Here is a 13,525-nt window from a genome sequence, read left to right as displayed (position 1 = left end):
CACTTTCAGTTCCAGAAATAGTCTCATTTCTGTGATTAAAATCTCCAGCCCAGTGCAGCAATCCAAAAGCTGCCCGTTCTTGACTAATTTGGAGCTTCTCTTCTTGTGGGTTTGTTACAGCTTTCAGCCTACAATCCTAGTGGGAAAGGAGGCTGTGGTCAACTAATTCACCCTCTCTTTTGTTCCAACTCCTCTGTACCTCAAAGGCCTTGCTTTTCACCCCTCTAAGATAAAGCCCAGGGGAGGAGGAGAAGAGGGACAGCACAGTCTTTGCTGACCAGGTCCACCGTTATCTACACCAGGCTGATACTAAAAGAAGTCCCTTTGGTCCATGGGAAATTTCAGGACCTTAACCGGAAATCTGTTCCACAGGCAATGCCCTTCCTATGACTGACCCATAGTGGGGGCGGTGGGGGAGGGGGTTGGCAGGGCTGAGAGGGGTTGGGTACACATACATTAAAAATTCTCTCAATAAAACACCCAGAGGATCATTTATCTAGACCCTTGTAAAAGCCTGAGTTGTTATCACCAACTGGAAAACCTGGGTTTCCTTAGCATTCCTTATAGATGGTCTAGTACCTATCTTTGAAATGTGGAGATTCTGGGCACCTATTGCTATTTTCCAGACCCTTGGCATCTCAAATGAAACTGAGAAAAATAATGCAAAAGTTCAACAACTCCTGATAACAATGATTGTGTTGTGGGTGTTTTTGAAGATATAATTGTCTATTATGAGACCTGAAAATGGACTTTAAGGGGACCATTTAGGTCATCACTCTGCTTTCAGACTAAATTGTTATAAACTCAGGACTTCTTAACCAATTACAGGTCAGGCAAATCTTTTGAGAAAGTGATCCATTCCCTGGAGGAACAAATACATATACCTTAATTTTCAGAAAATTCGAGGGTAGAATATGTAATACAATATCTCCCCAAAGTCTGTCCATAGACTCTGTCCATGGACTTTGAATAAAAATCAAAAACAAAAACAAAAACAATAAAAAACCTGATTTGGCTACCTTCTTTCTTCTTTCCCTCACTCCCTCTATCCCTCATTTTCATTTCTTCCTTCCTTCCTTCCTTCCTTCCTTCCTTCCTTCCTCAATAATTCAGTCTAAGAGCCATTAGGTGGGACCAAGAGAGGAAGACATTTGCCTAGGTAGCAAAGGCAGCTGGGCAGGAGGAAAGAGCCCAAATGGGGAAGGTTGTCACCGAAAGCAGTGGCCCCAAGATTTGGGGCTTTTGCTACATACAGACGGATTGATAGAATCAGTAAACATACTGAAAGTAATGGGAGCCAAGTTTCCCAATGCCAGAGAAGAGAGTTATAAATATGGAAAGGGGAAATCCTGGAAGAAACCCTGTGGTGTTGGATTGGAAATAGTGGGGTTGGAGTAAACTCATTGTATTAGTTTCCTATTGCTGCTGTAATAAATTACCAGAAACTTGGTAAACATTTGCAATGTTTAAAACGTTGTAAATGTATTATCTTACAGTTCTATAGCCTGAAGTCCAACATGGGTCTTGCCAGGAAAAAGTCAAGGTGTCTACAGAGCTAGGTTCTTTTCCATAGACTCTAGGGGAGAATCCATTTTCTGTCTTTCCCAGTTTCTAGAGGCATCCTGCATTCCTTCACTCATATCCCCCTTTCTCCATATTCAAGGCCAGTATCTGTGAGTCAAGTCCTCACATCACATCACTCTGACGTTCTTCTGTAGTCACAGCAAATTCTGACTCCATTCTTCTGCCTCCCTCTTTCACTTTTAAGGATGCTTATTACATTGGACCTACCCAGAAAATCCAGGATAACCTATTTTGAAGTGAGCGATTAGCAATCTTAATCCCATCTATAATCTTAATTCTGCTTTGCCACGTAACCTAAAGTAAATACATGTTCCAGGGATTAGGACATGGATAATATAGGGAAGTTATTCTCCCTATCACACTCATCATGTTTGATACATAGATAAATATATAGAGAAATAAATATATATATACACACACACACACAGAGACATAGGTATAGATAGAGGTATAGATAATATACATGCATAAATGTATTTCTTACTCTGTCCATTGAGAGGGTCTGGGAACAGCAGCACCCCATGTTGCAGGTTTGATTCCCCAAAACAAGATATTTTGTACTGAGTGCTTTGGGAATTCACACTTGAGAAAGGAAGAGGAAGAAAAGATTGCAAAAAAGGGAGAAGTTGAGCTGCAATGCAGATCAGATGACCTGACATGAAGCTCTGGATCTGAAATGGCAACTCAGAATATTTCTGACTTGAATCACAGAGACTGTTCCAGTTTGCCAATGCTGTCATTTTGCAAAATGTCAGAAACAGATTGGCTTTTATAAAGGGGATTCATTACGTTACAGATTTACAGTTCTAAGGGCATAAAAGTGTCCAAACCAAGACAACAGCATGATAGTACCTTCACTGAAGAAGGGCTGATGGCGTCTGGAAAACCCTTGTTAGCCGGGAAGGCATGTGGCTGGTGTCTGTTGATCCCAGATTGTGTTCCAGCCCCTCTTTCTCTCTAAGTCCTGTCTTAACATATCCCGGGGCAAACTGTAGGCTTCATCTCTTAGCTAATGTCTTTCTATCTGCATCTCTAAGCATCTAACACCTATGTATCCTGGCTTAGCTTCTCTCTAAAATGTCCCTCTCAGCTGCTCTGAGCTCCTTCTCTCTGTGAGCTCCTTTATAAGACCCCATTGATTAAATCAAGACTCACCCTGAATGGGTGGGGTCCCTATCTCCATGGAAATAATTTAATCAAACGTTTTGCCCACAGTTGATTGAGTCACATCTCCAAGAAAATACTCAATCAAAAGATTCCAACCTAATCAACACTAATACGTCTGCTCCCATAAGACTGGATTAAAGAATTTGGCTTTTAGGGGGACATAATACATCCAAACTGGCACAGAGACCAAGTCCATATTAGTCAGTCAGTCATTGGCTGTGGGGTCATCCCTAATTGGAACATGACCTTGGGAAAGATGGCTTTCTTCAGTTGAGGTGATCCCTGAATGTGCTGACAGCTGAGGGTGGGTATCTATGGGCTGCCCTCCCAACAGCCATATCCTTCATTCTTGGAGTGGTAGCTGGGCAGTCTATCATATCATCAACCACGCCCCCGTAACAGTGAGCACACCTTGTATCCAGATCTTGGTGTCAAATTATCACCCTCTTTGAAAAAATGACTGATTCCAAGTCTGGGTCAGGAAAAGTACATGATGGAGGCTGGGTACTATCAGCCTTCTTGTGCTGATAGCAAAGTAGGGCTCAGAGAATGATGGGGCAGACATAAAAAAGAAATAATACCTAGCTTCAAGTGGATCCTATTGGCCAAATTAAGACAATTTAAATAAATAACAATAATAAAAACAATAATATAAATAATGCTTTGAATCAAATAGAAATCCATGCATCCATACTGATATGAATGAAATGAGTAAATAAATAAATAAATGGGAATAAGAGAATGTGTCTCCTTACAGTAAAATACCCAGTATTAAATTAAGAGCAAATGACGGAAATTTAAAAACATAGACATTCATTTTATACTATCAGAGCAGTAATTAAATCAAGCAAAACCCATCAATAGATGCTAAAACTAGTCGATGGAAGCTGGAAGAAGAATGAGATGTTTTTATATCTCAAAATATTTCCCCAACAAATGTTTATTGATTTCAAAGAGAAAAAAAATAACTTGGCAAAAGACAAACTTGGCATAAAACACCTTAATAAAAAGATTGCTGTTAATAGCTTCAGTAATAGTTCAAATTGAAGTTGCCTGCCACCCAATAGGGTGCAATAAGAACACAACATCATTTCTATGATATTTCAGCCAAAAAATACTTAACTTGAATCCAATTGTGAGGAAAGATTAGACAAACTCAAATGAAGGGACATTTTACAAAGTTAATTGACTTTAATCTTCTAAAGTATCAAGGTTATGAAAGCCCAGGAAAGACTGAAAAGACAGCTGAACTGTTCCAAATTGAAGGAGAGCTAAAGGGACATGATAACTAAATATAATACATGATCTTGATTGGATCCTTTTGCTTCAAAGATTATTACTGGGGCAATTGACAGAAATTGAATGCATTTTCTGGATTAGATAGTAGGGAGTAAATAAGACAATATGACCTTGTGCTTGATTTCCTGATTTTTTTATTTTGATTGCCATGCAATGTTAATTTCCTGACTCTGATGCTCATTTGATGGCTATTCAGGAGAATGTCCTTGCTTTTAGGAAATACATACTAAAGTACTCAGGGGTAATGAAATGACATGTCTGCAACCTGTTCTTAAATGATGCAGTGAGATTATTCTTGCAAATTTTCTCTAAGTTTGAAAATATTTAAAAATAAAAAGAAAAAGCCACCTTATTTCCAGATAAATAAAAGCCAGTCATTTCTGATAGCTTTTGAGGAGGTCATTGCAAATGACCCTGTATGAAAAGGAGGAAGATGAATGGAGATGGAAGTTAGCAACTTTACCCAAAACCACACAGATAGTTCTTGACTGACTTGGAATTATAACTTTATTTGAGAAAGGAAGGAAGGAAGGAATGGTGGGAGAAAGGAAGGAAGGAAGGAAAAGAAAAAGAGAGGGGGGGACAAAGAAAGGAAAAGGAAAGATAAAAAAGTGAGAAATAACTATTCTCTCTACTGTTTAACTTGTATAAAATGACTTGTTATTTTGTGTGTGTTTTTCAGGTGAGTTCCAGCACAATGATGTGATAGCATTGGTGGGCAGTATATGAATCAAACAATGTTACTAAAACCTCTTACATTTCACATTGTTTGATTCATATGCCCCCACTCAAAGCTATGGATGGAAGGGTAATTATAGCACATTACCAAATTATTTGCAGTTATCCCTTGATCTTGTAGTTAAAACAGTGAACCTTCATTTGCATAAATTTTATTAGCATATTTCCCATCACATTCTGATCTTTTTAAAGAGTGGCTGTTGCGTAGTTAAAGAATATAAACTTGGAATATTTTCTTTCTTCTTTCCAGATCTTCGTGGGCAAAACAACTCTCAGATCTGGTGGTAGAACTAGGAGGAAGAAGGTGCTGTATAGCAAGCAGAGGAGTGTGAGCTGCTAAACTGAAATTTTTGATGGTAGAAAATTATTTTTATCTATCTCTGTATTCACAGAACTCAGCATAGTACTTGGCAGGCATTTGGTGCATTAAACTTGTCGTCTTCACCTGGAAATCTCACTGACATCTCAACTTTATCTGTCCTACATGAAACTCATTCCTTTTATGACTTCAAAACTGTCTCATCTGAATTTTATATTTGAATAAAGTTAAATAGGGAACTTTTAGGTTGTATATGTGTTACTAGAATGAAAATTTAAAAAAACAAAACAAATAAACATGGGACTGTACAACACACACAATAAAAAATAATAATAAATAAAAAAAAAAAACACCAAAAAAACAAAACTGTCTTAACTTTAGAATCCCTGTCTCAGTAAGGGGACTATAATCAATCCATTTATGTGAGCCAGAATCTTGGAAGTCATACTCAGAAGTCTCCTTCCCTCCCTCCCTCCTTCCCCTCTTCTCTCCCTTTCTCCCTTCTCCTCTTCCTCCTCCTTTCTTTCACCAACTATCTACTACCTCCTATCCATCCACTTCTCCCCATCTACCCAAACAGTAACTTAGTCCATGCTACCACCATTTTACATTTGAACAACTGCAATAATATTCCAGTTGGCTCCCCTACATCTGCATTTGCTCCCTCCACTTCCTTCTTCATACAGCAATGGAGTCATTCTTTTGAAATACAGAACTGTTCTTGTCCATCCATAGTTTAAATTCCCCTCAGTTTCTTCCTGATGTCCTTCAGATAAATCTGACCTTTTAATCATGGCCCTATGTGACCTGGCCCCAGTCTATTCCTTCATCTTGTGCTTCTCTCCCCCTCGTTCTTAGCACTCCTGCCACACTTGTATCTTTGTATCTTAAGTTTTCATGTGTGGTGTTCCTACCCCCTGGAACATTCTTATCTGCACTCCCTTCACCTTAATTCACACATCCTTCTTATCTCAGATTATCAACTACTGCTGTCCCCGGCTACTTTGGATGCCCATGTGTTTTTCTTATTGCACACCTAACTTATTTTTGTAGAATTTATGGTGACTGAAATTAATAACTTGTTTAAGATATGCCTATCTCACCCTCTAGATTAAAATTACTGTAAGGGAGAAAACATATTATTCACTACTTATTGAACTAGAGGGTGTTCACTATCTATTGAACTATCTATTTCAATATTCACTATCTGTTTATTAAATGTGTGAATGAACTAAACATCTGAGGATCTTAGGTGCAGTCATTGGAAGAGTAAGGTTCTGGTCCTGCATGTGTCTTTGAATTTCTGGGTGACCTAGGGAAATCACTGCCCTTCCCCATCATTTAATAGGATGTGATGACACTGTGGTATAATCAAGGGATTTGAGGTCTGGAAAGTAAGAGGATAATGCAAAGGAAAAGTCTCCTTCCCCAAATCTAGTGATATACCTACTTCTATACCCACATACTCTCTTTTCTTATCAGTTATAATAGATGCGCTGTTCATGGTCCCCTATCTTAGGATCACATTTCCTGTCTCACCCACTCAAGGACATTGCTTCCTCAATGTCAAATTTTTCTTCTCTATTGAACCACTCCCATCAGCATACAGACATGCAGTAATATATATGATTTTGTACAACAGTAACAAAAACAAAGCAAAAACTTCCTTGTCATTATATCCCTTCCAGTTACTGCTGCAATTCCCTGTTCCCCTAAAAAATGAAAACAAAATCCTTCCTCAAAACAGTTGTCTGTACTTACTTTCCCCACCTCACCTCCTCTCTTTGCAATCCTTATGAAATCATTCTACTCAAATTTAATTCAACAAAGCTCACTGAAATTACTCTTGTGAAGTTTACCAGTGACTTCCACTTGTCAAATCCATTTCTCAGGCTTTGCCTTGCTCTGTTACCTAGGCATAGTTGTAGCTCGTTCCTTGATGAAATTTCTCTCTTTGGATTCTGGAGCATCTCTATCACTTGGTTTTTACTTGAATCATTGGCTATCTGTCCTTTAGTTTCCTCTGCTGAATCTAATCCTCCTCCTGATGATTAAATATCAGAGTTCTCCAGGGTTCAGTTCTTAGACTTTTTCTTTGTTCTATTAATCTAATTCTGAAGATGATTATTTTTATGATCCCATAGTTTTAAATGCCTTTGACATGCTGTCAATGCCCAAATGTTTATGTCTAAATCCAATACTTTCCATGAATTCTCTCTCATATAGTCAACTGTCTCTTCTATATACACTTGGATGTCTGATTATCCAAAATAATTTATCTCAAAATTAGTATGACCAAACTCTTGATTTTCTCCCCCAAATCTGCTCCTCCATGTTTGTAATGTCAATAAATTACTTATTCTTCCAACTGGTCAAGCCCCAAATCATAAAATCATAGCTGACTCATCTTTCCCTTCTCAAATTTCTTCTTCCATATTTAATCCATCACCAAATATCTTAGTTATACTATCAAATTATTCACAATTCAAATATTTCTCCTTGATTTGATACCACTAATCTAGTTCAATCTCCTAATTGGTCTCCATGTTTCCGCCTTGATTCCTACATCTAATTTCAATGGAGAAGCCACAGTGATTATTTTAAAAATAACTCAGATCACAATAGTTCAAAACCCTTTAATAGTTTCCTAACTCATTTACATAAAAACCCCAAATCCTTAACATGCCCATAAAAGCCATCTTCCCTCACCATACAGCATCTTTTTGAACTCATCTCATGCTGTCCTTGTCATCATTCATACTAATCCAGCCACACTTGCATCCTTGCTATTTCTCAAACATGCTAAGCTTGCATTGGTCTCAGGGATTTTGCACTTACCCTTCCTTCTAAAATACTCTGCTCTGAGATAGTGACACGACCTGCTTGTTTACTTTCTTAAGTTCTCTGATCAAATTGATTATTAGAGTAGTCTTCTATGGCAACAAATATATACTTTTAGTACCTGCTCTGTGCAAGTCCATCAGAAACTAGATCTGCAATTAGCATTCACACATTCTATCACCGTCTATCCCTTAATTCTGCTTCCTTTTTCTTTTCTTTCTTTCTACCTCCACTGGACATATGTTGGATTCTTCTTCATTAACAAGCAACCACCAAATTGTAGTGGCTTAAATAAAAAGACAAAATGTTGGTTATACTACAGGCTTATTTTAGGCTGGGGGTGGGGGGCTGGGGTCTGCTCATCATTAGTCACTTAAAGACTAATACTGCAAATCGCTGTGTCAATAAAAAGAGCTCTGCTCAGACTCAGGCTGGCAATGATCTTGAATATTCCATTATGTGTCTTCAATATCCCATATTTCTTTCCTTTTCTGTGAAAATCCTGTATGTGTCTCTTGTCCTTTTTTCTAGTAGGTTTGTCCTCTTCTTAACAACTTGTAGAAGTTATTTATATAATCTTGGTAATAATACTTTATTAGCTATAAATATTGAAAATAATCTTCTTCTAGTCTCTCTAGTGTTTTCCTTTGCTTTAAGGTGTATTTTGTCAATAAAGAAAAGTTTTTAGTTCTATTAGAGTCAAAATGATCAGTCTTTTCCTTGATAGCTGATGCCTTTTATAACTTGTTTAAGAAATGTTCTCTACTCTAGCTTCTGAGAAATAATCATCTATGATTTTTCCAAAAGATTTAAATTTCAGGTTTAACACTTAGGTCAATCTATCTGTAGTTGATATTTGTTTATGAGATGACAGAGAGGTCTCATTTTATCCTTTCCTACATGAATAACCATTTATTTCAGCTTCCTTCTGGGAACGGTTCCTCCTTTCTCCATTGATCTGACATGCCACTCATTTACTAAAGTTCCATATATTTGTAGATCTGTTTAAGAACTCTCCATTCTGTTCTATTGGTCAATTTGTCCATCCCCATTCCAATATTGCTTTAATTATTTCTGTTTTAAATAAGTTCTGATATCTAGTAAGATAAATTGTTCTTTATAAGTTTCTTGGCTTTTCTTATTCCAAAGAGGTCTCCAACAACTTCTGTAAGAATGATTCTAAGGTATATTTTTTTTATTTTCCAATAAGATATGAATCTTGTCTTCTATTTAATCATGTTTTTTAGTAATATTTTGGAAACACAAGACCTTTAAAAATTATTCTTATATTTAGGCACCATGTAAATATTCCAAATATTGAATAAATCTATAGCTTTATATTTTCATTTTCTATGTAAATAATCATACTATCTGCATAAAACCAGAGATTTCTTTCATATTTTTCAATTCTTCTACCTGTAACATCTTTTCCTGGACTCACTGCATTGGCTAGGGCCTCCAATACGATAATGAATGAAGTGAATAAAAAACTTTTAATCGGTATAATCAGGTATGCCAGGCTCTTGACAAATATATGCACTCAAATATGTGTTAAGACCTGCTTAGAATCTCTTCACTGAGGCAAATCTTATTGAGAAGACACAAGAGATGATGTGGTACACTCAGATGCTAAACTTTGGGGTAGAGTAACCTCATCCACTAGTAAAGTTTGGCAGAGTGAGAGCCCTGCATGCTAACTGATCCTGTCAGTAACCTTTTTCTCATAGGAGAGGATCATTAGAAGGACACATGCAGAGAACATGAGGGCAATTATGGTTCAGAACCAATAACCTTCATCCCACTTCATCCTGCTCCCACTCTTTCTTTCAGCCAAGGCTAGATGAGCTAATGCTTTTTGTCCTAGTAATGGAGCTAAGTAATTCTCAGTAAAGAAAGAAGCAAAGAAAATATGGAATGGAGATAAGAAAGGAAAAAATCAATGGAGGAAGGCATCACCATCTATGGAGGTTATTTGAGTGGATTTTTTACCTTTCTTGTTCCTCAGATTCCAGAGCTTTTTAAAAGACTTCCTCATACTATGAACTCTTCTTGCTCATATGTTTCCCTTTCTGCTTAAAATGCACCAACAGGGTTTTCTCATCTCTCGTATGCAATCCGATAAACTAGGTTGTGGAGAGCCGTCTCCCGGGACGGGCATAGCGCATGCGCTGTAAACCTGCTCCAAAGTCCCCCCGCCCATCGAGTGGTGCCAAGATGGCGCCCACATCCTGCTTCCGGCTTCTGATGTATGTAACCACCCGCTGTATTCACCAATCATGCTTGTGTGCGTGGCGTTAGCCCATTGGATACACGCAAGGTTTATAAGAAAGTTCCCGGGCAAAGCTCGGGGAGACAGCCCACTAGGAGCCGTACCTGACGGCCACATCGAGGTTGTTCTCCCCCGAGGTGTCTCGCCCCGGGTGGAACCTGTAAAGATGATGATTGCCTAGTCCCATTAAAAGTTTATCTGCTTTACCACCGCGAGTCCTGAGTGATCACAAATGCTCCGGGTAAGATGTTGTCCGCACCCTCTCTCCCCTTATCTCTCTGGTCCCCATCGCCGGCTGACCGGGGACTCGAGGCGGGGCGGAGAGAGCGCCGGACAAGTGGTGGCCCGTACGGGGAATCTTCGAACCCGCAACCTCATTTGCGTTCCCCTCGCCCCGACGGAGACGTGCTCCCGGGATCCGTGGTTTGACCTCCGCGACTGATCACCGCGAGAAGGTAAGCACCCCCTTTCCATACGAGGACTAGGGCCCGTGGGCGTTCAGGTAGCCCCGGGGACTCGGAAGAGCTCTCCGAGTGATTAAGAGATAGTGCCGACTGCAAGCATGGGGCAGTCTGAAAGCTCACCCCTATTAACCCCCTTAAAGACCCTTTTGAAGCAGCGGGGTATCTCAGTTAAGAAAAGTTCTCTCCAGCGATTTCTTGATGATGTGGCCACTTTTGTCCCCTGGTTTCCTTGTTCTGGCAGCCTTAATCTGCCCTCTTGGATGAAACTTGGTCGTGATATAGACCGAGCGCGCCAAACGGGTGTCTGTTTGGACCCGATTCTAGTCCTTATATGGGAGACTGTTAAGGGCCATATCGCTCCCTCCACGTCACAGTGGAAAGGCCCTGACCCGGTGCTCGGCTGGGCCGGAGGCTCTGTTTGTGTTTTTCCCCAGGAACCAGGACGTCAACCAGTGTGGGTTCCGGAAAGACTGGTGGGAACCGTGGCATCACCTGGGGAGGCCGGGGAGCAGCTGTCAGAAACGCCAACGAATATACGGCCTGGGCCATTGGACCAAGCCTCCGGCCTTCAGGGACTTGAGAACATTAGGGAATTGAAGCCTGTTAGTTTCGACCTTTCCACACTGGGCGAGACTGTAAAAAATCTGTGGGACCAAGTCACCTCTTGGTTCTCTTGGCCCAATTTGACTAATTGGATTCTCTTGATGGTGGGACTATTGGTGGGATTAGTCATTGTTAAATCTTTGCTAGAACGCCTGTTTCAAGCGCGGCAGTACCGTGTTACCACTATGATGGCTATGTCCTCCACCTTTGATACCCCCAACAGCGACCATTCTGATGGCCATACCCCATCCTGGCCGCCTCGGGCGGGGCACTCGGGAGCGAGGTTTGTAGCTAAGCGCGCAGCTGTGTCCCGGGTATAACGGGCGACGCCAGCAGTCATAATTTTTGTCTCAGGTAGGTCCCTAAGGCAGAGTCATAGTTGTGGCCAGACTTGACTCTAGCCAATGCATAGGGACGCCTAGTGACGCCTCCGACTCTGGTTAATGCTATCCCTGCCCCCGCCTTTGTCCCCCAGTTGCAAGGCAAAGCACTGCAGGGAGAGTCATGTTGTTTCCAGCTCACGGACTCTCCTGTCTCCATATGAGGTGAGCATTCTGGTCGGTGCTAGAGGCTCCGCCGCTAAATGGCTGAGACCTAGTCCAGACTCCCCAAAGCACCGGAACAAATTGTGAGCCATCTGGGTTCACGGGAGCACACTCATCACTGGGGACACTGGGTCGATATAAATAATAAAGGGGGAGATGTGGAGAGCCGTCTCCCGGGACGGGCATAGCGCATGCGCTGTAAACCTGCTCCAAAGTCCCCCCGCCCATCGAGTGGTGCCAAGATGGCGCCCACATCCTGCTTCCGGCTTCTGATGTATGTAACCACCCGCTGTATTCACCAATCATGCTTGTGTGCGTGGCGTTAGCCCATTGGATACACGCAAGGTTTATAAGAAAGTTCCCGGGCAAAGCTCGGGGAGACAGCCCACTAGGAGCCGTACCTGACGGCCACATCGAGGCTGCTCTCCCGCGAGGCACTCTGCCCCGCGTGGAAACCTGTAACAGAGAATGCTTATCTAGCTTCAGTAAAAGACTTGCTCTCGCAACCGCCGTGTGGCTCGAGTCGTGACTTCCAGCCAGGTCAGTTTGCGTGGTCTGCATCTCTCTCTCTCTCTCATCCCTTGTTTCTCCCCTCGCCGGCCGGGGAACAGGGGTCGAGCGGGGCGGCGCCGGACACTAGGTCATGGCAAGATGTTAGTGAGTATGGTTACTAAGCCTCCACAGTGAACAGCAGACAAACCTGGACTAGGAGTCAGAAAACTGAGCTTACATTCTATCTCTAGGCCAAAGTTAGGACTCACTTTAGGCAAGTAGTCCTATATCTAGGAGACACAATTTTCTCATTCCTAAAGTGGGACTAATACGACTAGCTATTTCTGTGACCATCAAATAATATAATAACTGATGTTCAATTGCTCTGCACTCTGCAATATGTTGCCAGAAGTTCTAAACCCTAGCTGCAAATTAGAATCACCTAGGGGAGCTTTAGAAAATATGCAGTTTTGAGCCTCACCATAGAAGTTTTCTACAGATGGTATGTATCGGTATTTTTAAAACAAATCTCTCAGGTTAGTGGTATGTGACTGGCCTGTCAATTTTGTTTCTTGTGTTTTTTTTTTTTTTTTTTTTAAGTTTTTAAAAGGATATTAAAAAGGCTTGAGAAATGAGGGTATTTTGGGATAATAGCATGAAAGTTAAGTTTTTCCTCCTGCTGATATCTTTATAAGGCATGCTTCAGTTCAGAACAGCCTATTTCATATCTCAGCAGAAGTGACCCTCCATGGCCTGTGTCATCCCTCTGGGTCATTCTGGAGGTCCAGAGGCAGCTTTGGAGATGAGACTGAAATCATCAACGTGTCCTGAGTGCAGGGCAGTCCTCAGGATTGATGTTGTCTTTTATAGTGTTCCCAGCTTTGAGACAAGCTGCAAGACATTTAATGGACTTAAAAGCTTGGCTCAGATAAAGTACCACTTAACACAAATTAACAGGACAGATGAATGATCTTTGAGAAGCAGCCTCTTCACTTGTCTTTTGATACACTCAGAAGTTGAGAAACATGAAGAAAGAACATCAAGGGGGAGAGGTCAACTGAGATAAGACTCTAAGCCTGTTGTCTTGTTATAACTTGTCTCTCTGATAAAAGATCCACAGTCATTCGTTCATTCACTTCACAAACACTCACTGGGCCCCTAATCTAATCAAGGTTATTTTTTTTGTTTTTTAGGTACAGAGGAC

This window comes from Choloepus didactylus, chromosome 10, assembly GCF_015220235.1.
Source record: "Choloepus didactylus isolate mChoDid1 chromosome 10, mChoDid1.pri, whole genome shotgun sequence".
In the NCBI taxonomy this organism is placed as follows: domain Eukaryota; kingdom Metazoa; phylum Chordata; class Mammalia; order Pilosa; family Megalonychidae; genus Choloepus; species Choloepus didactylus.
This window is presented reverse-complemented; position numbering follows the sequence as displayed.